Here is a 26,622-nt window from a genome sequence, read left to right as displayed (position 1 = left end):
AGGGCTGCCCTTGAAGACCGTTCAGAAACTTCAGCTAGTGCAAAACGCGGCAGCCAGGTTGTTGACGGGGACCCATTGGTCCACGCATATAACACCTGTCTTGGCCCGCTTGCACTGGCTACCTATTTGTTTCCGAGCCAGATTCAAGGTGCTGGTTTTGACCTATAAAGCCTTACATGGTGTGGGACCACAATATCTGATGGAATGCCTCTCCCGCTATGAACCTACCCGTTCACTTCGTTCAGTATCTAAGGCCCTCCTCCGGGTACCAACCCATCAGGATGCCCGGAGGATTGTTATTAGATCCAGGGCCTTTTCTGTGGTGGCCCCCGAACTATGGAACAGCTTACCTGAGGAGATACGCCTGGCGCCTACGGTACTTTCTTTTAGGCGCCAGGTTAAGACCTGGTTATACTCCCAGGCATTTTAACGTTCATGTTTTATATTCAATGTTTTTTACTCTACCTTGTTGTGACCTTGTATGTTTTATTGTAACTTTGTATTTTAACTCTGCTGTTCACCGCCCAGAGAGCTATTCGCTATGGGCGGTCTATAAATAAATAAAATAAATAAATAAATAAATATATAAATACAACTGTTTTAAATCAGTATTACTTGCAAAATCTTTAGCTGCAATCCTGCACCATTACATGTAGTTAAGACTGAAATCCTATGCACATTTATCTGAGAGTAAGCCCCATTGAGCACAAAGTAGGTAAGCATACATAGAATCGGGCAGCATGTTCTATTAGAAATACTGGCCTGGTATACAAAGAACTTTTCTAGACGTGCCCAATGGTTTCAGTGCGCCACTGGAATGTTGCCCTTTTGTTTTCCAAGAACAATTCCCCTAATGTTACACATTACTTTGAAACCTCCCTCAGTTTCAAAAGAGGTTTGCTATGGCTGCTTTCACACATGGGGCTAATAGAGGTAGTTTAACGGATTAAAAAGGTAGTGCTTCTGTCCCGATTTCTAAAATCCCTTTCACACTGCAGTACCTCTTGTGATAAGGAGCAGTACTTTTTCAGCCAATATAGCGGCATTTCGCGCAACTGTCTTTCACACAGCTTGTGTTTTTCTTTGTCCCTCACCCATGCACACTGTTCCCCACTGTGTAGGAGGTCTAAGATTTTGTCCCATCACCATGCAAGCCCTCTCCCTTTAGGATGTGACTTTTTAAATTGTTTTAGTTGTATCAAGACGTGTGTGTGTGGGAAATGCTGCTGCTATCTGTGCCGATGCCGGAATACCGGTACAACATTCGTCAGGCAAAAAACAAAACAAAACTGTGCGACTAAAGGGTGGGAATGCACTGCATGCTGGGATGCCTGTCACGTGAGCGGCAGAAGCTAGTGAAAAACTCCTGCGATCTTCCAGGTTCCCAGCCTTGCTAACAGATTATTTCTGGTATCATTTATTATGGAAATTAGCGCTATACTTGCACTGCATTCCACCAGAATTCCGGAGCTACCTGGTATGTCGTGTGAAAGCTCAAATATAATGAACAAATTACCAGGTAAGAAATCGTCAGAATAACGGCATAAAGTGCAGTGTGAAAGCACCCTATGTGACATGGAAGGCAGAGCGGGGGGCAAGCAGAGACTGCCGTTTGATAAATTGACACTAGCACCACACTTGTAAGAAACTGATCTTTTAACCTGGCTGCACACACACTTTGGAACTCCCTGCCTATTGACATTGCTGTTCTCTTTTTGGTGCCTTTTGGTTCAGGCAAGCCTATCCTGACATGTAGAAGTTGGCCTGTGTTTTAATCTGTTTTTAGCTTAACTGCTGATTTTAATTATATTTTGAAATTTTATAACAGCTGTTTTCAAGTTTGTCTTTTATTACAATGGTCATATGTATTTTATTTTTTGTAGACTAGTTAGAATTTCTATTTTCAATTGCTCAGTATATCAGTTTTGTTAAATAAAATAAACAAAGAAATAAACAAGCGCCATCCTAAAGCTCTGTTGCGTGTGCAGAACCAGTTGTGCTGTGCAGTTCTTTGGATCTATAACAATGGATTATGAGTGCATAAATCCAGACAGATATATTGTAGCTATATTTTTTGGATAGTCTTTGTTGATGTGCTGGATCTTGAAACTCAACAGCACATTCCCATTGATATTCCCAAGGCAACAAATTTCATCCTAGACCTGGTTTGTTTCAGAATATAAACAAAACATCTTTACAAGGAATGAGTCAAAAAGAGAGGGTGAATAAAGAAAGCAAAAGCAGAAAGATACAGCCCAAAATTAGGAATGCTTGCTTTTTGTAAGATGTAAAGGAAATACGGTCTTGAAAACCAGTAAGTTAGGACAGAAATACAGCAATCATCATCATAAAGTTACTGTGCTGTTTTGATGGGATTGTTTCATTGTGTATTTTAATTACAGATGTTTATACTTTAATGCTTGTGTAATTGGTTTTTATACTTGTAAACCACATAGAAGCCTATTTTGGTATTACTCAGTATATAAATTAATATATTATTATCCTCCTCATCCTCCTCATACTTTTTTAAAAGATTGGATTGGAAGAAAACTAAAAGGCAAGCATTTTGAGAAGTTCTTTAGTTGAAGCATAATGGGATATATAGCAAACAGAGAAAGGAAGCACCTCCTTCACTTAGGCAAGGTGAGCTGACTAAGATGGCAATTCTATATATTTACCTGGGAGTAAGTAGCAATGAACTAAATGGGGCTTAGTTCTGAGTAAGGATAGGCTTCCACAGTAATTGTTGTATAAAGTGAAAGCGGTATGGTTTAGGGAGATCAGAAGCGACTGGGTGGTTGAGAGACAGGGTCAACTGGAAGGTTTCTTCCCCCTCCGGCTCAGATTTTAATCCAAAGCAGAAAAAAACTGGGGACCTGTGAATGTTCATCTCTTATTTGACCCAAGCATTATTAGCTCCCAAAGCTGGTATGTAACTGAGCTATCTAGAGCTATGCTGGTATTTCTAAAAAATGGAGGATTTAACAATAAAAAGAAGAAAAAAGACATGTGGTGCATGATTCTATGGCAAATTTGCATATGATTTTCATTCAGTTTTGTTATGTGAATAACATTTTCACCAATATGTTCTTTACTGTGTTTTTAAAAGTTATTTGGAGAGTGTTGCTTCCTTTGCTGTTCCATTAAGGGCTATTAAAGTCCAGCCATCTTGTTTTTGAAGCACAGTTGGCAATTGATAGTGAACACTCTCATTGGCTAAAGACATTAATTGATCACCCAGATGAACCTGTATTCTGGGAGGGTTATCTGGGTTATAAGGAGCCTTTGGCTACTGTGGATGAGCAGACTGGATCAGAAGAAAGCACAAATTCTCACATTATTTCTGGATATAAGTTATGTAAGAATGCAGTACAATCCAATACCGTTCTCTACTAAAACATTAGAGATTATACATCTAATGCCTAGATTGGCCAGTATTTTCTTCAGAGCATTAGTTATATCAGTGTATGCTCTTGATATTATTTTGCATTCTTCCATGAACAAAATGCCTATCAGCATACATAAGATGGCCCAAAGTCAGTAACTCTATAATACATTCATACTGTGATACCTTAATTTTGCTCCACTTAATTTTAAATCCCCCAATGACTCTTATCATTTTTAATATAGTCTAGTAGTAGCTGACCCCAGCATTACGCAGGGCTCTTCAATGCCCTCTTAAGAGAGCCATGAAGAAGAGGAGTTCTATTAGCTAGAATTTTATGTGCTATTTTAGGCTACATGCCAATTTATTAACCCAGGGTATCCTTACCAGTATGTCTTCTGGAGACCATCTTTCTCTCCAGCAGTCAATTATCTTGTTCTTGATTACCAGTCCAAATGGGCCCTTGATAACAATGTACAAAGTAAATGGGTGGGTAATGACTTAAAGACCTTAAAGATTCCAGTATGACAGATTAGTTTGCTTTTTTGCCCATACCTCTCTGTAAGCAGAAAGAGCATCATCAGCTAACTGTGAGTTTTGACACTGCAGCTGGGTTATTTGTTCAAATAAATCCAAAGTCCCTTCATGTACATTATTTCATTTAAACTTGTGAGTTTGGAATCACATTGAGAGATGTGCTGGTGGCTGCAAGTTCAGTTTGCCATAAGAGTCACATGGAGATTATTTCACCTCTAATTAAGAGAACTTTGATTTTTATGAATTTCTAAGACCAAGCTATGCTACATTGTCCTGTTTTCATGGTTAGGCTTCATATGAACATTCCTACAATAGGAAAGGGGAAACAATAAAGTGGAAAGGACCACAGTTATTCAGCAGCAGGAGAAAGTTCAATCTAATTCTCTACATTCCCTAGCCCTATATTTACGCATTATTCAAATATGGAAATACAGCATGTGAGGAGAGGCATGGGAATTCATGTGCTTGGTCAACCCATCCTTGTTGTGCTCTGTGATGTCCCCGCCCAGCTATCCCTGCCATCCTGCAGCACATGAGGGGGATGTCTTCCTCTATGCACTGTAAAGCCTACCCTTACACATGTACAGAGGCTATGCATCACCTCCCAATCTTTATGTGTAATATTTTCATTCACAGCCTGGGCATTCCAATATATCCCACCTTTATCTCTGGGTGCTCCTGGATATCCCAAACCCATGGTGATTATTATACAGCCATGACAGTGGCTGTATACTATAGCCACCATGGATTTTTTGCATTCCACAATGTTAACTTGACAATACCCCCATGCCATTCTGATGCTTCCCATAAACTCATTTCAAAACAAAACCTTACAAAATTTATAGTTCTGAACTCAGAAACGCTTGCTTAACAACCCTCTGTATTTTCATGGTGTTACACAAAACAGCCAGAGAAAATTGCGAGTTCAAAGTCTAAAAAGAGAGAGAAAAAACCCAGACACCTTTTGGACTTTTTCTGTCAGAATTCTCATATGTTGAAATTAATTAAAAATCAGCCATGTTCACAGAGTACCTGTAATCCTATTACTGATGTTCCCCATACTCTGACCATCATCTTCTGCAGTTTAAAAGTTTAAAAATGCATGTCTGATTTTTAATTAATTTCATAAATTTTGGCTTGAACTCAGTGATAATGTTGGGTATGCTCAGTAAGAACCAACTATCAGTGTTCTAAAAGCCAGACTCACAGCTGCTGGGCTTGCCTAATCAGGGCGTCACACCCACATCAGACTTTGATTTCACGTGAGACAGTAATGGCTTCCCCCAAAGAATCCTGGGAAGTGAAGTTTGTGAAGGGTGCTGAGAGGAGACTCCTATTCCACTGATAGAGTTCAAGTGGCCAGACTGATTTAATAATCAGCCACTTTGATTGAAGGTCTGTGAAGGAAACAGGGCGTCTCCTAGAAACTCTCAGCACCCTTCACAAACTACCCTTCCCACGATTCTTTGGGAGAATCCATGACTCTCCAAAGTGAAATAAAGGCCTGGTGTGGATGTGGCCAGAGACAGCATTGGTCTAAATTTGGGTGGGAGGCCACATGCACCTACTATAGAATAAAAGGTGGGGGAAATGCTGAAAAGCAATGATATGGTTCACAATGTTTTCCTTTTGAAAGGAAAGGGTCTTCCCCTCTGCCCAGCGCCCACCCATCTAATCTGCTCCCCCTTCCTGCCCTCCCCCTGCCCTCCTCCTCCCCTCCCCATAGTCAGGTTTACCTATCTTAAGCATGACTGCATGGGAATAAATACCACTGAACTCAATAAGCATGCATATGATCAAACCTGCCCTCCCCTCCCCTTTCCTTTGCCCCACCCCCTCCAATCCCTTCCTCCTCCTTCTGCTCCCCTCTCCGCTCCCTTTCTCCTTCCCTCTCCTCTCCCCTCTCCCTTTTCCACTCCCTTGGGTCTGTTTTACCTATCCTAAACATAATGGAAAGATGGCGGCGTAGGTGGAGGAGCCTATGTTTGGAGCTCCTGCCGCTTGCCTTTTTTAAATATCTTTTAACATCTTTTGAACACCATCTACGCTTATTTGGGAGTGTGTGGAGAGTAACTGAATGTGTGAAAGATTTTGGTGCCACCCATTTCCCCCCCCCCGAGAATTGTGGATGCCGAGGACGGCTGGGCTCGAAGTAGGAGAGGTAAAATCGAAGCCGGGGCTGAGCAAGGCCTCCTACCTTCCCAGCTGGTGTCGGGCTGCGGCACCGCGGTAAAATCGAAGCCAGGGCTGAGCAAGGCCTCCTACCTTCCCAGCTGGTGTCGGGCCGCGGCGCGGCGCTCCCTGTTGCTGCCGTCGAAGTAGGAGGGGTAAAAATTGAAGCCGGGGCTGAGCAAGGCCTCCTACCTTTCCAGCCGGTGTCGAGCCGCGGCGCGGCGCTTCCTGTTGCTGCCGGCGGTTTCGGCCGCGGCTTGTGGGCTCTGCTTGTGCTTGCATGCCTTTGCCCTGTCTCCTGCCGCTTGCATCGTTGTGCTCTTTGTTGCCGCTGTTGTGGCGCTTCCTGCTGTCGTCGCTCGTGCTGTGCCTTTGTCGCTTCCCGCTGTCATCGCTGTCTTCGCTGCCACAGCTGCTGTATCCACGCTGTCCTTGTTGCCAGGCTTCGTTTTCTGCTTGTGTGGCTTTGGTCGTCCTGCTGCTGTGGGGACTGTGGCCGGGCGTTGCTGGGCGGTGGCTTTGGTTTTCCATTGGGGCGTAGCTGTGCCCTTCATCGCTGCTGCTGTTGCTGCGCTCATTCCTATTGTCGCTTGCGCTCCATCATTCCCGTGACTGGCTGGCGTTCTTTGCTGCTGGTGTGGTTCCATCTCTACCTTTGTGGCTTGCGCTTGCCTTAGTGGTCCTTCGCCTTTCGTTGTACTGTCATCTGGACCTTTTGCAGGTGGTGCTTTGCCCGGGAAGAAGAACGGTTTGAGAGTTGCATTGGTGCGCAGGGAGTACGGGACTGTGGTTGTCGTGTAGACCTGAATTGGATGAGTGGATGCTGGTATGACTGTATGTTGTGAGTGTGTGTGTATTTTTATTTTATTTTTATTTTATTTTACTATGTGCCTGGGTGGGAGGATAGGGTATTGGGAGGGGGGACCAGAGGGGGCCCCCGTTAGCGTAGTGACGGGTAATGGGAGGTATGGCGTTGTGAGGAGGACATGCCAGTTGAGGGGAACTCGGCCCAGACAATTGGTGGCTGTACCGTGTTTCGGTCCTCCCCACATCCACAGGATTGCTGGTAGTTCTATCAGCCAACTCTCGGATCTCCAGTTGCTGCTTCTTAATGCCAGATCGATAAATAATAAAGCTTCCCTCATCCATGATTTAATTGTGGATGAGGCAGCCGATCTGGCGTTTATTACCGAGACCTGGGTGAGCGATCTGGGAGGCATCAATCTCTCCCAGCTGTGCCCACCTGAGTACTCGGTTCAGCATCTGGGTAGATCCGAGGGTCGGGGAGGGGGAATCGCTGTGGTCTATAGAAGTTCCATCCCTCTTGTTAGGCACCCTATCCAGGTAGCTAATGGTCTGGAGTGTCTTCATATTACGTTGGGCCAGCGAGACAGACTGGGAATACTGTTGGTGTACCGTCCACCCTGCTGCCCAACAGCGTCCCTAACTGAGCTGACGGAAGTGGTCTCGAGTCTGGTGTTGCGATCCCCCAAATTTTTGGTATTGGGGGATCTCAACATTCATGCCGAGACCACTTTGTCTGGGGCGGCTCAGGACTTCATGGCCTCCATGACAGCCATGGGGCTGTCTCAATTTGTTACTGGCCCTACGCATATTTCGGGACACACTCTAGACTTGATTTTTGCTACTGGAACAGGGGATGGTGATCTGGGAGTAAGGGATTTTACATCTATTCCTCTGTCACGGTCAGATCATCGCCTATTGAGGTGTAGGCGCACAATGTTTTCTCCCCTCTGCAAGGGTGGAGGACCAATTAAGATGGTCCGTCCCCAGAGACTAATGAATCCTGAAGGCTTTCAGAAGGCTCTGGGGAGTTTTCCGGCTGATAAAACTGACACTTCTGTCGAAACCCTGGTCAATTTGTGGAATACGGAAATGACCCGGGCAGTTGACACGATCGCCCCGGTGCGCCCTCTCCTCTGCAGAGCTCAAGTGGCTCTGTGGTTCACCCCGGAGCTAAGAGTGATGAAGCAAGAAAGGAGAAGGCTTGAGTGCAAATGGAGACGAACTCCCGACGGCTGTGGTCTTGCACTTGTGAAGGTCTCTACCAAGCTCTATGTGAAGGCGGTGAGGGCAGCGAAGAAGCAGTACTTTGCTGCCTCCATTCAGTCATCTTCTAACCGCCCAGCGGAACTTTATAAAGTTGTTCGGGGACTTTTACACTCTGGGCCTCAGAACGAAATAATACCATCAATAGCCCACTGTAATGAGTTTGCGAGACACTTCCAAGATAAGATCACGAACATCCGCCGGGACCTTGACTCCAATATTGTAGCAGTTGAGCCTAATGAGGTGTCCGGAGCACAGTCTTGTCCTGTTTTATTGGATGAGTTTCAGTTGGTACAGCTCGAGGATGTGGACAAGGTGCTTGGACAGGTGCGGGCGACCACTTCTGCTCTGGATCCTTGCCCCTCGTGGCTAATAAAAGCTAGCAGGAACAGAACAGCCGGATGGGCCAAGGAGGTGATCAATGCCTCCCTACGAGAGGGAGTGGTACCACCCTGCCTGAAACAGGCAGTGGTGAGACCGCTCCTAAAGGAACCCTCCTTGGACCCTGAAAATTTTGACAACTATAGACCGGTAGCAAATGTTCTGTTCTTGGGCAAGGTCTTAGAGCGTGTGGTCGCTCGCCAGCTCCAGGCTGTCTTGAATGAAACTGATTATCTGGATCCATGTCAATCGGGCTTTCTGCCGGGGTTTGGTACAGAAACAGCCTTGGTCGCCCTGTATGATGACCTCTGTCGGGAGAAAGACAGAGGGAGTGTAACTCTGCTGGTTCTCCTTGATCTCTCAGCGGCTTTTGATACCATCGACCATGGTATCCTTCTGGGACGTCTTGCGGACTTAGGAGTTGGAGGCACTGCTTGGCAGTGGCTGTGCTCCTACCTCGAGAATCGTCTCCAGAAGTTGATGCTTGGGAAGCATTACCCGAACCCCTGGATACTCCAATATGGGGTCCCTCAGGGTTCAGTTCTGTCCCCCATGCTCTTTAATATCTATATGAAGCCACTGGGTGAGGTCATTAGGAGATTTGGAGTGCGTTTCCAGCAATATGCTGATGATACGCAGCTCTACTTCTCCTTTTCACCTTCCTCAGGTGAGGCTGTTAATGTACTAAACCGCTGCCTGGCCGCGATAATGGACTGGATGAGAGCTAACAAACTGAGACTCAATCCTGACAAGACTGAGATGCTGTTGGTGGGGGGGCTCTCTGCCCAGATGGGTGATGTCTGACCTGCCCTAGATGGGGTTACACTCCCCCTAAAGGAGCAGGTCCATAGTTTGGGGGTCTTATTAGATCCGCTCCTGTCACTGGAGGCTCAAGTAGCCTCGGTGGCACGGAATGCGTTCTACCAGCTTCGGCTGGTAGCCCAACTACGACCCTATCTGGAGAGGGAGAACCTCGCCACAGTTATCCATGCTCTGGTAACCTCTAGATTGGACTACTGTAATGCACTCTACGTAGGGTTACCTCTGAAGACGGTTCGGAAACTTCAGCTGGTGCAGAATGCTGCCGCCAGAGTCCTTACTGGGACTAAAAAATTTGATCATATAACACCTGTTCTGGCCCAGCTGCACTGGCTACCAATATGTTTCTGGGCCAGATTCAAAGTGTTGGTTCTTACCTATAAAGCCCTTAATGGCATCGGACCACAATACCTGGCGGAACGCCTCTCCCGCTATGTACCTACCCGGTCACTGCGCTTGACGTCAAAGGCCCTTCTCCGTGTCCCAACGCATAAGGAGGCACAGAGAACGACAACTAGAGCTAGGGCCTTCTCAGTGGTGGCCCCCGAACTATGGAACGCCCTCCCTGATGAGATACGCCTGGTGCCTTCTCTGTTATCTTTTTGGCGCCAGGTAAAGACCTACCTCTTTGCCCAGGCATTTTTCAAAATTTTAAAAATTTTAAAATTGAATTTAAATTTGGAATTTTAATTATGTTTTATTGTGTACTGTATTGTATTTACATCCGCTTGTATTTTAATCTGTTTTATTATGCTGTTCACCGCCCTGGGAGCTTATTGCTATAGGGCGGTCTAGAAATGTAATAAAATAAATAATAAATAATAAATAAATGATTGCATAGGAGTAAATCCCATTGAACTCAATAAGCATGCAAATGATCAGACCTGCCTTTCCCCTCCTTCCCCTTTCCTCTCCCTTCCTCTTCCTCTCCTCTCTTCCTTTCATCCTCCTCTCCTGCCCACTCCAGCCCTCCCTCCCTCCCCCCATGGTCAGTTTTACCTATCCTAAGCATGATTGCACAGGAGTAAATTCCACTGAACTCAATAAATATGCAAATGATCAAACCTGTTCTTCTCCTCCCCTGCCCCTCCTGCCTGCTCCCATCCCCCTCCTCCCCTCTGCCCTTCCTCTCCTCCCTCCTCCTCCTGCTCCCCCATCTCCTTGTTGGTGTGAGGCCTAGTAGTTTTCCATCAAATCTGAAAGTTTTGAAAGTAAAGAGGAGTTATGTCTTTGCCAGTCTGGGAACGGACAGTGAAGGCCGTTTTTATGGTAACCATCAAGATATAGACTGGGAAAGTGCTAACAGAGTCTGTGAGTTGTTGTTCTTCTGCATCAAGCCTCTGACCTGAGAGGCTGTCTTACTTTTGCTTTTGAAGAGAAATATGCTGTAGAGCTAGAGGGGGGGAAGGAAACTGCTGAAAAGCCTTAATGTCTTTGAATAAAGACTCTTAACATGCTCTAATGCTCTGAAGAAGTTTCTTGCTCAACTTAACTCCAACGTAATGTATGCTGTTTCACGCAACAACGCACACACGCCAATAGGGGTTATGGGCCCAGATCCACAGCGCATTACATGGGAGTAAGTTGCTGGTCTGAACGGCAGATGGAGTTCCAGAGAGGGCAGCTTGATTGATTGAACCAGACGGAGGTGAGCAACATGGCTGTAAACCTGTCTGGGGGAGGCTTGCCAATGGAACGGCTTAATGAAAAGAATTATGGCAGCTGGAAGCCGAGGATGCGGGCTTTGCTGATAAAAGAGGATTTATGGGACACAATAGATGGACCCATTCCGGCGGTACTGACTGTGGCTTGGACGCGTAGAGATCAGAAGGCGCAGGCTTTTATACTTCTGGCTCTATCTGACTCTCAACTGCTACACGTGAGAGATGTTACAAACGCCAAGGAGATGTGGGACGTGTTGGAAGGCATTCATGTGCAACAGACCGCAGGATCTAGATTGTGTTTGGCACGGAAGCTGTATCAAATGCGCTTCATGGGTGAGTGCGACATGTGTGAGCATCTCACGGAATTCAGACGCCTGTTTGCTGAGTTGACGGACCGAGGCGTCGAACACTCTGATTTTCAGAAGACCTATCTGATCCTGGCTTCACTTGATGGGACTTGGAATAATATGGTAATGGCTTTCGAAGTCATGCCTGACGGAGGTTTGAACGTTGCGTTTATTGAGGAAAAGCTGACCCAAGAATGGCAGCGGAGACAGGAGGCGAAACGAGCCGAGTCGATGGAAGCTGTCAGGAAGCAAGAGGTGAAAAATGTCGTGCAAAGGACAATAAACAGGAGCAGCAACAGAGGCTGAAGGCTTGTTTTGTTTGCGGAGATCGACGGCATCTACAGCGGCAATGTCCAGTCAAGCGAAACTCCAGGGACAGAGGCTTGAAGCAAGGCAGTGTGAACTTTGTTTGTAAACAGAACTCTCAAGATGTACGACCTGTGAACTGGTTGCTTGACAGCGGAGCAAGCCATATATTAATCAATGACAGACGTTTGTTTTACATTTCAGAAGAAGTGAAAGACTTTGTTTTACTTGCTGATGGATCACGGAAATCCATAAAAGCTAAAGGTCTGGTGAAATTTGACAAGCTTGGAATAATGTCAGACTGTTTGTTTGTTCTGGAATTGGCTCATAATATTTTATCAGTTAGCAAACTGGTGAGTTGTAATTATTCAATTTTGTTCCACGAAGACCAATGTTTTATAATGAGGGGAGATGAAGTGTGCATGCAGGGAAGCCTTAATGATTCACAGTTTGTAATAAAGAGCAGTCAAGCAGGGTGTGCTGTGTTAAACGCTGAGGCACAGGTACATCAGGGTTGTGTCCATGAATGGCATCAAAGGCTGGGGCATGCAAACCTTGACACGATAAAGAAAACCCCTTTGCACAGTGAAGGCATGCGTTTAAGAGACTGTGGACAGATAATGGTGATTCTTGTAATCAAGCTAAAATGACTATTGCACCAATAAACCAGGAGGCTCAGAGAACCACAACAGCTCCCTACCAGCTAGTTCATGTTGATTTAGCAGGGCCAATAAATGCTTCACGAGGAGGTGCGAAATTCTACATGGTACTGGTAGATGATTTTTCAAGATTTTGTCATGTTTTTCTGTTAAAGCATAAAAGTGAAGCTGAGCAGGAGCAGAAGCTGAAACTGTTCATTAAGAGAATCGAAACTCAACACTTGGTCACGGTGGGGGCTATACGCTCGGACCAAGGTGGGGAATTTACGAGTAAAGCATTGAGTGACTTTCTGGAGAGTAAGGGAATAAACCAGAATTTCACTGCTCCACACAGCCCGTCTTCCAATGGAACTGCTGAGAGAAAAAATAGGGTGCTTGGGGAAGCAATGAGAGCCATGCTGCTGGATTGCAGTTTAGGGAATTCTTTCTGGGCAGAAGCAATTCTTTATGCGAATTACATTCACAACAGGGTGTTACACAGTGCTATTGGAATGTCTCCTTATGAGAAACTTACTGGCAGAAAGCCTAGAATACAACACATTCAAAAATTCAGGGCAAGGTGCTGGATCCACATTCCACAGGGAAAAAGGAGGGGCAAGCTTGCGCCCAGAGCACAGCAAGGTTTTGTTTTGGGATTTCAGAATGCATATTACAGAGTTTGGTGTCCAGAAACACAGCAGTTAATTCTGAGTAGAAGCATTAAAGTTTCAGAAAAGCCTTGGGATCAAAGGGAGACAGTCCGTCTTACAGGAACAAATGACACACAAACACAATCACAGAAATTTAAGCCAGATGTTGACATGAAAGTGGAAGGTACACAAATTCCTCTCAGAGATGCTTTGCATGAGCTCATTTGTGGAAAATGCAGATCAAAGAAACGAAAAGCAGAGGAAATGGATGATCCTGAGCACGCGGTGCCAAGCACAAGCACAAATGGGGGGGGCAGAGAGAGCCGAAGCTCTGGTTCCTGTAAGACGCTCCACGAGAGCGAATTTAGGCAAACCGCCTGACAGATTTACTGTAGGATTAATAACAAGTCCTGGAATGAATAAAGTTGTAGACATGGATCCTGAGACACTTTATTTGACATGTGTTGAACCAAAGTTTGAGTGAATAAAGTTTTTGAACTGTACTGAGATGTAATTTTGAACTGTACTGAACTGAAAATGTATGATGCAATGTACCGAAATGTATTGCAAGAGGTATTGTAGAAATGTATTACTGTATGAAGATGTATTGTTGAGATTTCTTTGTAATTGACAGACATGATGAGAAAAGGGGGGGCTTGTTGGTGTGAGGCCTAGTAGTTTTCCATCAAGTCTGAAAGTTTTGAAAGTAAAGAGGAGTTATGTCTTTGCCAGTCTGGGAACGGACAGTGAAGGCCGTTTTTATGGTAACCATCAAGATATAGACTGGGAAAGTGCTAACAGAGTCTGTGAGTTGTTGTTCTTCTGCATCAAGCCTCTGACCTGAGAGGCTGTCTTACTTTTGCTTTTGAAGAGAAATGTGCTGTAGAGCTAGAGGGGGGGAAGGAAACTGCTGAAAAGCCTTAATGTCTTTGAATAAAGACTCTTAACATGCTCTAATGCTCTGAAGAAGTTTCTTGCTCAACTTAACTCCAACATAATGTATGCTGTTTCACGCAACAACGCACACACGCCAACACTCCTGTTGTCAGTTTCACCTATCCTAAGCATGATTGCAAGGGACTAAATCCCACTAAACTCAATAAGCATGCAAATGATCAATCCATTCTCAGCAAACTTGCACAGGATCCCATTTCTTATCTCCTGAATTAAAAAGCAGAGAAATTCACTAATAGGCAAAAAAAACTTGCGGTTTAAGAACGTACCTATAGCCCACAAAAGAACGCAAGGTGTTTTTGCCTATTAGTGAATATTTATTGCTAGATTGCATGAGAGGCAAACATTTTCTTCAAGGGGTACCTCTAAGGTATAAAGCTACCACCAGTTCTGTATGAAACATCTTCACAGTATACCAAGAGACACTGTAAATGTAAATGTACTGCCTTCAAGTCAATTCTGACTTATGAATAGGGTTTTCATGAGGCTGAGAGGCAGTGACTGGCCCAAGGTCACCCAGTGCACTTCAAGGCTATGTGCAGATTCAAACCTTGATCTCCCAGGTCGTAGTCCAACACCTTAACCACTACACCACACTGTAGATTGCATTGCATTCAGTATCATTTGTTTTTATTCCTCCTCCCTGACTGATTTATTTTTGGTATACAGTAGCCAAGCTTAGGCATGCGTATACAACAATATAAAACAAAATTATTATTTACTAGGGGCTCCCCCTGCTTGCTTCACTCTATCAGATATCCCCTCCCTCCTTCTCTCCTCCACATGGGTCACCAGACCTTCCCTCTTTTCTCACCTCCACAGATCATCAAGGCTGCCCTCCCACCCACCTGCAGACACCCAGAGCCAGACCATGGCTGCCAACCTCCAGCCTCTCCCACTCTCACTCCCAGAGCAGCTGCCAAGCACCAGACCTCTCCCAATCCTGGCACCATTGCAGAGTGCTGAGCCTCTGCTGCTCCCGGCACCACCGCCAAGCACTGGGTTTCTCCTGCTCCTGGCACCTCTGCCAAGCTCTGGGCCTCTCTTTAAGCCAGTGCTGCCACTGAGCACTGGGTTGCTGCTACTGCCTAGCAACAGGCCCCTCCCACTCCTGGCATCACAGCCTAGCACCACGCTTCTCCATCTCCTAGGGCCACCACCGAGCTGCAGCCTAGTGATGGGCCTCTCCTGTTCATGGTGCTGTTGTGGCCTAAAGCCGTTCCTTTCCCACTGCTGCCCTCATTGCCACCATGGCCCAGCCCTGAGCCTCTCCCGCTAATGCCACCGCCACCAAATGCCAAGGTCTTGCACTGCCTTCTCATCCCCATTGCCATCTTTTTTTGTTAGATGTTTTGATGTCACACCCACATGTCATGCTGTGTGATATCATGATGGTGTGATGGTGTAACATCTTGAATGCTCAGAGGCACATTACCAAATTCTTCCAAGCTACACAGGAAGTGGATTGGACTGTGAAAGACCAACCCAAATGGTGTTTGCATTTTGACAAACTTGTAGGGCAGTACAATATCTCAGAGAGGAGGTCAGGTCTCCTGCTCCCCTGGTGCATTCCCTATAGCTGCCCGATTTCCCTGCTTTTTAAAGTTTGATAGAAATATCTGTTGGCTATAGGTATGTTCTTAAACCGCAAGGTTTCTTGTCTATTAGTAAATGTAACTTTAAAGTTGACAATGAGGACATTGAACTTGTCAAGGATTATCAATACCTTGGCACAGTCATTAACCAAAATGGAGACAATAGTCAAGAAATCAGAAGGCGGCTAGTCAAGAAATGAGAAGAAGGCTAGGACTGGGGAGGGCAGCTATGAGAGAATTAGAAAAGGTCCTCAAATGCAAAGATGCATCACTGAACACTAAAATCAGGATCATTCAGACCATGCTATTCCCAATCTCTATGTATAGATGCAAAAGATGGACAATGAAAAAAGCGGATAAGAGAAAAATCAACTCATTTGAAATGTGGTGTTGGAGGAGAGCTTTGCGCATACCATGAAAAAGACAAATAATTGGGTGTTAGAACAAATTAAACCAGAACTATCACTAGATGCTAAAATGATGAAACAGAGGTTATCATACTTTGTACACATCATGAGAAGACATGATTCACTAGAAAAGTCGATAATGCTGGGAAAAACAGAAAGGAGTAGAAAAAGAGGAAGGCCAAACAAGAGATGGATTGATTCCATAAAGGAAGCCACAGACCTGAACTTACAAGATCTGAACAGGGTGGTTCACAACAGATGCTCTTGGAGGTCGCTGATTCATAGGGTCACCATAAATTGTAATTGACTTGAAGGCACATAACAACAACAAAATTAAAATTAAATTTTAACATGAAAATAAGCTACAAAGTTTACTGGGTGACCATGGGCTGCTCACTATCTTTCAGCCTAATCTGCCCTCAGGGTGAAAACAAAGGGGGACTATGTCCACCCCAAGGAAGGGCACACTTAAAATGTAGAGGAAATAATGTATAATCACAATGTGAAATCAAATACATATCGAGACATAGTACAAAGAAATATTTACATAAGCATGAATGTCAAATGTGTTTACAACCTGTAAAGATGTTTATAGTGCAATCCAATGCATGTTTACTCAGAAGTCCCAATGTATTCAGTGGTGCTTATTCAAACAGGGAAGTGTGCACAGGACTGCAATTCAGTAATAAGGAACTTCATGCACCCAACCCAAAATTCAGAATCATGCCACTTTAAGCTGTTTTGCAGCTGTTTTATATTTGTTTTATGGTTATTGTATTTTAAATGGATTTATTTCTTGTTGTGAGTTGCCTTGGTTTCCAGCCCTGCATCACATGGTTGTTAGAAATATTCCATATATACACACATTGGAGATGTAAAAATGCACATACCCAATATAATAATTTATTGCCAAAACCAGTTGGTCACTGCAGAACATTTTTTAAAAAATGATTTTTAAAATCAGTGTCAGTTTCCTACCAAATAGAAGCAGTGACACCTAAGTAAGCCCTGCCTAATTGCTTTAAAAAAGGATTGGTTGGGGAGAGAAAGATTTACAACACAATCCTTTGATATGTTTACTCAAAAGTTCCATTGAAAAGTAAGTCCTACTGAATTCAATGGGGTGTGTGGAATTAGCATTGCAGCTTTACTCCTAGAAAAGTGAGTGTAGGGTTAAAGCTTCATATTGGGAAGGTTTTCAAAACAGGTTTTGAATAATACAAATAAATTGACCTCTTCAACAGCCCAGGAAAATTAAAACTTGTTTGACTTCTTATAATTAGAAAGTTATAACACACTGTAATGGCATCATAAGCTACTGGTGCACCCCAGGCGCAAGAGGAGCTAGCTCAGGGAGAGGAGTCAGATGAGGATGAGGTCCCTGGGAGCATTGAAGGAAGGGGGAGCACTCTCACCCCACAGACTTCCCTGGCCAGCCCCCACATCAAGGCGGTTCCCATGCCACATGTGAGTTCCTCAGCTGAGCTTTTGGGAAGCAACCCCTTGGGCATGCCAACCCTGCCCCCACAGAAATCCACGCCTGGCACTTCAAACGCTTCCCCACCAACCAACTTCCCACTCCCTGAAGTCGAGGGATCACCTAGAAAACCCCCTCTGTCAGATGGGCTGTCGGAAGCTCACCCCCTCTCAACCCAAGCGAGACGGTGTGAGAAGAGGGACCTTGAGAGGGTGATACTTCAAAGGAGCTATCGTCTATGGGCAAAGACCTTCCCTACTTAAGCAGGCACCCACCCAGGCTCTAGTGCTGAGTCAACTCTCCCCATACACTGCAGAGACTGCTTAGGTAGCTTAGCTAGGGAAAGTAGTGAGCTTGAGTAGACAGGTTTATCAAGCGCACTGCTTTGGATGTAACCATCACACTAATAAAACGAGAATTGAATTAAGCCTCACCTCCGTCTCTTGCCTCGGGCTCTTGGCTGGACAGCTACAGCATGTATACTTTTTAAATTTTCTGTTCAAAAATTATTTGAAAGTTAAAATGTGTAATATGCTATTTTTGCAAATAATTAAAAAACTTGCACATACACTTTTATTAGAATCATAACTGAAATTGTTTACTGTGCATGGCTACCAAGATCCTGTGATCTCTTCTAGTGCAAACCTATGCATGTTTACTCAGAGTACAGATACTGTCCAGAGTACAGATAAAGTACTCTTTATACTGCTGAAAGCTATAAACTTACTGAATTCCTGATGTGCAGACAAGCAGGAAAAGGACACTATTTTCAGAACTTGCAATGGGTTTTAGCTATTGTCTGGAGATCAATCACAATGCCTTGTCAGTCACAACCCTGACTTCACTTATTGGCTAAAAACCTGAAGGATGGGGATTAGAGCAGCCAGTACTAACAGAAGTTGAACCGGTGTGTGTGTGTGTGGCAGCTGATATTTTGGTGTATATCCCTTGGAACAGATTACCTAGAAACTTATTTTTAAAAAATGAAAGCTAAGAGTCTAGAGATTGGAGAGACACACCCGGAGACTCAGAGAGGACCCCCAAAATCTGGAATCTCCTGGTGAATATCAGAGACCTCACAACTCTAAAGACTACATCAGTAGAAGCAAGCCCCTTGCTTCAGAAAGTCATCCTCCAAATTGTGGAAGGTGATGGAGACAGATACAGAGATAACAGGTTCATCCCCATGTTCTCCCTTCACATGTTTCTTGATTTATTTATTTATTTGTTTGTTTCATTTATAAACCGCCCATAGCGAGTAGCTCTTTGAGTAATACCTGTACAGTAGGGCCCAGCTTTACAGCACTTTGCTTTACAGCGTTCCGCTAATGCAGCGGTTGTCAATTGCAGAAAGGCCCCGCTTTTACAGTGCTTGTTCCGCTTTTACAGTGTTTTTTTTGCCGTCGGGCGCCATTTTGGTCAATGTAGGTCAATGGGTTCCGCTTTACAGCGGCAGTCTGGAACGCAACCCGCTGTATGAGTGGGGCCCTACTGTATAGGGTTTCTGTCTGCATACTATATGAGAACCCATTTTGGAAACATCAATCCAAGCCTAGCTCAGACCTTTACACACTGTACATGTAAAGACTGGGCCAACTGCCCACTGCAGACGGAACTGATTAATTTCCTTTAGATCAGGGATGACCAGTTGGTGGTATCTAGGCTGCATTTGGTAGTCACTGCATTTCTATGCATTCTCATGCCCAAGTTAGAAATGAAGAACCTGGCTAGCACCTGCTCCTCAAGTGAGATACTTAGGAAGTAGCACCAGCCAGGGCAAATATCCAACCTAACTGAGATTATCACTCTTGCTGCCAAATGAAAATATTACCCAAAGGCTTCAGCATAATCAGTTTTAATCCAGTGAATGATTCTGGAAAGCTGGAGGAGGGTGTCTCAGAATTTACATTACCCAGAATAATGGTGGTACTCTGGACTCCTGCTGAACTGTTCAAGGAGTCTTCAAAGTCCCTAGTTATAAGGGTAGACTTCAAAATAAATAATCAGAATCTGTTTAATCCTCCATTTTTTCTTTTAACACCTAAAAAAGTCAACATTTAAGCACTTTGGTTAAGAAATGTACTCATTCTGAAGCACTGAAACACTGGAAGATTTGATTAAAATATACATTTCACAATCAGTGATAAAACTAACCAATGGAGTCATGTATTTATTTACATATATTAAGAACGGAGGAGAACGTTCAAGAGTGTATACTATTTCTGGCCTAGAAATGGAAAGTCATGCATATTTCATCAGGTATAAAGGACACATTCACCCCTATCCAGTGAATGCGATCCATGCATCAGTAGACCATACTGTTAAATTATTGCATTATTACAAATTGTTATGTATGACAATGCTCTTCCATGTGCAGGGGGAAAATATGGCTTACTTTTTGCTGATCTAATCATGAAATGGTGGTTTTATTTTCTAGTTTGGTTCTTCATGGCCATAATCCTGTTTCTTAGGTGTAAGCGAGAAAGGAAAGCTACACAGCTGTGTCTGAGTCCTGACTACACAGTGAAACTTAATTAAGGGGATTAAATCTGGACAAAGTAACTCAGTGACATGGGAACAAACTGAGGATGTCATTAGGCCACTTTGCTTGCTGAGTGCTACTATGCACTGCTATAGTGGGGGCTACTATGTAGCCATAGGCCACATTCACAGCATACATTTAAAGCACTATGATACCACCTTAAACAGTCATGGCTTCCCCCAAAGAATCCTGGGAACTGTGGTTTGTTAAGGATGCTGAAAGTTGTTACGAAACCCCCATTCCCCTCACAAAGCTACAGTTTTTAGAGTGGTTTAACAATTAATCCCTCTTCCCAGAGAACTCTGCAAATTGTCACTCTGTGAGGTCAATAGAGGTATGCTAACAACTCTCAGTACCCTTAACAAACTTTACTTCTCAGGATTCTTTGTGGGAAGCAAAGACTGTTTAAAGTTAAAGCAGCATGGTACTGCTTTAAATATATGGTGTGAATGTGGCCATAGTGTCTGCATAGCATGAATAGTGAGAGAGGAAAGGTGGCACTGAAGGCAGTCTGGCCTACCCCAACTTCCTGATCTGTTTTGCTTGTTACTCAATGGCGGTGGTTGCATTCTGACTACCTTCTTGTCTCTCAATACTAAAGGCCCTACTTCATTCACATGAGTACCCTGTTTCAGGGTTTAGCCCTCATTAGACCTTGAACCTGGCACAAGGTTGCCAATGACCCTGCAGAGCCATAGGATCTGCACATCCCACCCAAGGAAATATAGGTCCCACAGCAGCTGTTTGGGTTCCTGGATGTCTCTCAGATTCCCCCTCATCTCCCTCAGGGCCACAGGAGCAGGGGAGATGGCAAGCCAGGCAGGAACCTCAGAACTGCTGCTGCTGCTGCACATGAGGCTACTCAGGAGGAGGGGGAAGCACATGGAAACAGCTGTTTGGATTAGGGTCTGTCTGGGATTCTGGAAGGGATAGAGCAGCCTTTACCAACCAGTATGCCTCCAGATGTTTATTTATTTATTTATTTCATTTCATTTCTAGACCGCCCATAGCTAGTAGCTCTCCAGATGTTGTTGGACCACAACTCCCATCTTTCCTGACCATTGGCAATGCTGGCTGAGGCTGATGGGAGTTGTGGTCCAACAACATCTGGAGGCACACTGGTTGGGAAAGGCTGGGATAGAGCCTCTAGCTCCCACAGAAGCTGCTTCATCATTGAAGGAATAGCTCTCATCCTAGCTCTAGCTGAGGAAATACACTAATGGGTGGACCTGCCACGTATGACTGAAAGGTTGCAAAGACAGGGGTGCAATGTCTATGGTTCCTTTTCCCTCGGTGTGCTTGCTAATGTGCAAAACGTCACTGGCTGTCATAGGATGTGGCCTAAAAAAGATTATTTTATCCCAGTTGTTTTTTAAAAATATATAGTTTAGTACAAGGAAAAGGATAGATTTGGTGATTGGCTGGCATTAGTTTTATGGTCCTGGTGGCTATGGGTTACCCTAGGGTTGCCGGGTTCTTGGCCTGAGACTGATCCTGTATCTTTAGGAGAAGAGAAAGTCAGCCAAGTGCAGATGTTCTTGCAACTCTGTAATGAGAAAAACCACAAGGTGGAATTCTCCCTTCCCTCTGCACAACTTTTAAAGAAACAGAAGACCTCTTGGCTGCCAGACCTGGCCTCCGAGAGGTCTTCTGTATCTTTAAAAGTTGTGGAGGGGGGAGGGAGAATTCCACCTTGTGGTTTTTCCCATTACAGGATTGCAGGAACACCTGCACTTGGCTGACCTTCTCTTCTCCTAAAGATACAGGATCAACCTCAGGCCATGGACCTGTCAAACCTAGTTACCACCAGAACCAGTACCCATGGTTCAAGGGTCACAGTATTATTCATTATTGATTGAGCAGGAAAGTATGACTTAGGCTGCATTCAGACATTTCATTCTGTTTTCTTGACATTTCCTTACCTGTTAATTTTCATGTTTTATATTTCACATGATGTAAAAGCCACTTCTGGAAATCTAGTGGAATCATATGGAAGTTTACCACTCATTTCCATGTGAATTGCTTCCAGAAAAAAATCTGTTTGCAACCCTGTTAACCCAGAACATTGTGGGAGGTTGGTGTTTTATTTTCCCCATGGTTTTCTTGGGATCATGCCACTGCCACTCACTTAATAAAATTTTTGTATTCCAATATAACAAAGCCCACATGCACATAAGAATGCAGGGGGTGACACATCTGATGAAGTTCACTGTTATTGTGTCACACCGCGCCCATGAGTGTGAATAAAATTTATCATGACATAGCAGTATATTGATGAAAAAAACCACAGTTCCATAAGACAACAGGTACTGCAGCATTAAAGGAACATTAGAAATTGGAACAGATGCACTAGTAGCATAATCAGGAAAAATAATACAATAAACTCCACGTACGAATGCAGCCTTAGAAAGCACTGAAGGAGCAAAACAACACACTGTATTTATCCTTATATTTTCTTGAAAGTTTGTCTCATATGTCCTGTTTATAAGTAAGCTAGCTCTTATCAGGTGATTCATTCATGCGAGCATATTCTATACACATTCTGAAGTCAAACTAATGGAATTACATTATGTATAATGTGACCGCTAGGGACTGACAAGACATCAAGTTTTAGAGAAGTGTCTTTTTAAACAGACACACACACACACACACACACACACACACACACACACCCCTTCCCTCTGACGGCAATGCTATGACCTAGATTTATTCCACACAAATTGTTGGAATGAGAGAAGGAGGGGGAGAAGTCCCTATTTATTTTAAAATGAATAAATTACTTTCAACATTTTATGGTGTAAAAATACTTACATGAAAACTGAGGTGAAAGTAGACTCGTATTTTTTTCAAGCAAAATTAGTGAAACCATAGGATAAATATCAGGCTATAAACAGAGGCAGGGTGCCAATAGATTTCCTGGGCCCAGTACACTGTGTGTCGCTTGGGCCCCCCACATTCCCACTCCCCCACCTCCCCTCAGTCTATTGGCAAGAACTGCTGCTTATGTACATATATTACCAACATGAACGGTTATTTTAAATCCACAGTTTTGATTTAAGATGTATTTATGTAAGAACGTTTTAACCTGCCTTTCAGAGTTCCTGCCCATAATCATATAATTACTACCATTAAAACATTAAAATAACATTGAAAGATAGGAGCAGCTAAAAAAAAACTTGTGAAGATTAACTGGACCAACTCTCAGCCTAACCTACCTCGCAGGGTTGTTGCAAAGATAAAAGTGGGAAGGAGAACCCAGAAAGAAAAGTGTGGTGAAAATATATCATGTCACAGTCACAAGTCATGCAGTGGGGAGGGGGCTATGCACAAAGGCAGCCCCATTGTTTTAATTGCAAAGTTCCACAATTCTGATATTTATACCAACAAAAAAAGTTTTGCCACACACGCTCTGAATATGGGTAGCCAAATCTCAGCCTAACCTACCTCACCGGGTTGCTGAAAACACTATACACACATGCACACAAGGAGATGTAAAAATACATACATCCCATATAATAATTTGTCAAAACCAGTTGCTCATTGCAGAACATTTTTTTAAAAAAAATCAGTATCAGTTTCCTGTCAAATAATAGCTGTGACATCTTAGTAAGCCCTGCCTAATTGCTTCAAAAATAGGATTGGATGGGGAGAGAAAGCTTTGCAACACAATCGTTTGCTATGTCTCATTGATTTACAGCCCAATCCTAAACATGTGTACTCAAATGTAGGTCTTATTGAATTCAATGGGGTTTACTCCCAGGTATGTGGAATTAGCAGATAAAGGCAGCTATTTTCAGGATTTGCAAGGGGTTCTAGCTATTGCCTGGAGTTCAACAAATCCCTCGTCAATCACAACTCTGTCTTCACTTATTGGCTAAAATCCCAAAAGGGTGAAGATTGGAGCAGTTGGCTACCATATTTAACAGAAGGGGGGAATATATTTTAGTGTCTATCTTTTGATCCAGAGCACTTAGAAACTTACTTTTAAAAAATGAGAGTTAAGAGTCTGTGGCCCTTGGTGGCCCCTAGCCTGGTAGAAATGGGCCTTTTTACCCATCTGTCAGTGGCCCTGAACAGAACAATGAAACATTTAAACATTTAAATTAGGATTACCAGGTGTCTGGTTTTTGGCCGGATACTCCAGCTTTTGGGGGTTCCCTCCGGGTCTCTGGGTGACTCACCTTAACCACCGGACTCTAAGCTTCAATTTTAAAAAAAAACAAATTAAGTTTCTAGGTGGTCTGGTTCCTGAGATATACACCAAAATGTCAGCTGCCCCTCCCTGCGACTGTTAAATCTGTTTAATAGATCTGTTTTAGCAGCTCCTACCTCTAACCCCGCCCTTTCAGGATTGTAGACAGTAAGTGAAGCCAGGGTTGTGATTTATTGACCCAGGCAGTGCCTAAACTTAATTGTAACATAAGAAAATGGTGGTTTTGAGATTTTCAGTTTGTTTGTGTAAGTAAGAATATGATTAAAGTTTTTTTTCTCTTGTGTGCAAGAGTCAGACCCTAGGCTGTTGAAGAGGGCAGTGCTTTGAAAACCTTTGCAATAAAGTATTTTATCCAATACTTGTTTTTCTGGGGGTAAAGGAATGATAATCCCACGTACCTGGAGTAAGCCTCATTGAATTCAATAGGACTTACTTTTGAATAGACATGGTTAGGATTGTGCTGTAAATTAATGGGACTTTTGAATAAACATAGCAAAGAATTGTGTTTGTGTTGTAAATCTATCTCTTCTCCTCCAATCCTATTTTTAAAGCAATTAGGCAGGGCTTACTTAGGTAATACAGTTTTTATTATGTAGGAAACTAATACTGTTTTTTAAAAAATGTTCTGCAATGACCAACTGGTTTGACAATAAACTATTATATGGAGCATATTTTTACACCTGCAAGGGTGTGTATGTGTATGGAGTCTTTCCAACAACCCTGTGAGGTAGGGTTGGTGATTGGAAACCAAGGCAGCTCACAATAAGAAATAAATCCCTTTAAAATCCAATAACCATAAAACAAGTATAAACAGCTGCAAAACAGCTTAAAGTGGCATGATTCTGAATTTTGGGTTGGGTGTGTGAAGTTTATTTATTATTTGATTTATATCCTGCCCTTCATCCCAGTAGGAGCCCAGGGCAGCAAACAAAAGCACTGAAAACTTTAAAAATCATAAAAACAGACTTTAAAATATATTAAAACAAAACATCTTTAAAAACATTTTTAAAAAGCTTTAAAAACATCTTTTTTTAAAAAAAGGTTTAAAAACATATTAAAAAGCAATTCCAACATGACAGACCAGGATAAGGTCTCAACTTAAAAGGCTTGTTAAAAGAACAAGCTCCTTATCACTTGAGGTTGCAGTTCTCTGGGCATTTCCCTGGTTGAGTAAGCCCCACTGAATACATTGGGACTTGCTTCTGAGTAAACAAACATAGGATTGCACTATAAATATCTTTACAGGTTGTGTAAATAATAAACATATTTGATAGTCATACTTATATAAATATTTCTTTATACCGTGTCCCAATAAGTATCTGATTTCACACTATGGTTGTACAGTACTTCCTCTACATTTTAAGTGTGCCCTTCTTCCTTGGGGTGGTCATGGTTCTCCATTGCTTTCATCCTGAGGGGCAGATAGGCTGAGAGATGGTGAGTAGCCCATGGTCATCCACTACACTTTATAGCTCATTTGCATTTTGAAAAATTAATTAAAACAATTTAAATGCAGGCAAAATTTATTAAGATCCACACAATACATTTAAAGTGCATCCAATTAGCATTTAAAGCACATGACTTCCCCTAAAGAATCCTGGGAAGTGTAGTTTTCCCCTCACAGTTATACTTCTCACCACCCTTAACAAACTGCAGTTCCCATGATTGTGGACAAGGGACGAAATCAGACACAGACACAGCAGTTTGGGTTGAACAAAGGGCCACTTTATTAAAACTATAACAAACCCCCTTAAAGTGACCTGCAGAAGGGAAACCTAGGTGCAGGGACTGTCTATAAGCAAGCACCTGGCCATACAGCTCTCGGGTGACCAGCCCCTGCTAGGGCAAGGGCAAGCCCTTTTGCTTACCCCTTACCCCTGTAGGTGAGCAGGAGAGCCTTCCCACATCACCACCCCCCGGGGCTGTACAACTCTGGGTGGATGAGGTAAGTTGGCCCCAATAGCAGCCCATATCCTGCCCTCAGGCCATAAGGCCCTGACAGACCAGCCTCTGGAACCGCCAATCACCTCCAAAGGTGCCTTTGGGGGCCACCTAGCTGTCCCTATCTACTTCCCTTCCCACACCTTACTGCCACCAAAGGGGGACAAATCTCTATTTAGCCCCCCTTTACCCCACTGCCAAGAAGCACCTCTTGCAGACACCTCTGCGGGTCTCCTAAAAAAATGTCATTCTCTGCATCCATCCGGTGAACTCCATCGGCCCTATAAAGCTCAATCCTAGAATGCCATATATGGGGATAAGGAATAGCCAACCCCCCATGCTCAAGAAGAGCCAACCAAATCTGCCGGTTGACCTTCCTTCATGCCTGGTCTATCCCCTTTGGGTCCAGCACACCACCCCAATCCCTGCGTGGGAGAATGTCTGACCAAAGCAGATGTGCCAAAAGCAAACGTTTATTTATTATTTATTTATTTATTTATTGAATTTATATCCCGCCCCATAGC

The sequence above is a fragment of the Rhineura floridana genome, chromosome 6, assembly GCF_030035675.1.
Source record: "Rhineura floridana isolate rRhiFlo1 chromosome 6, rRhiFlo1.hap2, whole genome shotgun sequence".
NCBI classification, from domain to species: Eukaryota; Metazoa; Chordata; class Lepidosauria; order Squamata; family Rhineuridae; genus Rhineura; species Rhineura floridana.
The sequence above is the reverse complement of the archived record's forward strand: the minus strand, read 5'-3'. Positions refer to the sequence as shown.